The following is a 707-nucleotide window of genomic DNA, read 5'->3' on the forward strand; positions in this document are numbered from 1 at the left end:
ATATAAAAATATACACTGGAAAATGCCAAGCAATTCAGTACCAGTATCCCAATATTATAAACATAAATTCAGAAAAATTCTGATATCCAGCTATTACACCGAGTGGATTAGTAAGTCTCAAACTAACAATACATTATTGCCTTTATTATGTGTGGACATTCTGGCAAATTCAAAGCTATGGGCTTTCAAGAATAAAATAGTGGCCATTGTCATCAATATTGATTGCAGATCCTGAACCAGAATTACTGATACTTTTCTTATTTATATAACAAAGAAACTGAGAAACTGATGCTAAATATCTTCTAATGGATCTTTCCTGCTAGTGAAGAAAAGGTTATAAGCTCTGTTGCCATTTCCAAATCAAAGAATGGTGAGGAAAACATAAAAACAAAAACATTTCCTGGACATGATCATTATAACAGTGAGGATTGCTAACCAGTGGTAAAATCTCACAGTCTGTGGTTTTAATCTACATTATGCATTTTACAAACCTGCTTGCATCAGCTGTCTTCATGTCACGCATCATGCTAAATGTGTCTCAGATGGGATTGACACCTCCAAGCTGCACTCTGATTCTTAAAATAAGCATCCATTACGTTTAAAATTTCTGTTGGAAATAATTGGCTGCTGAGGAAGCCTCTTTCCCAACGTCATTTTTTGGAGGGGGGAACTTTTGTGTCCTGACGGTTCTGGCCAATCAACACTAT

Source organism: Neolamprologus multifasciatus, chromosome 7 (assembly GCF_963576455.1).
Source record: "Neolamprologus multifasciatus chromosome 7, fNeoMul1.2, whole genome shotgun sequence".
NCBI lineage: Eukaryota > Metazoa > Chordata > Actinopteri > Cichliformes > Cichlidae > Neolamprologus > Neolamprologus multifasciatus.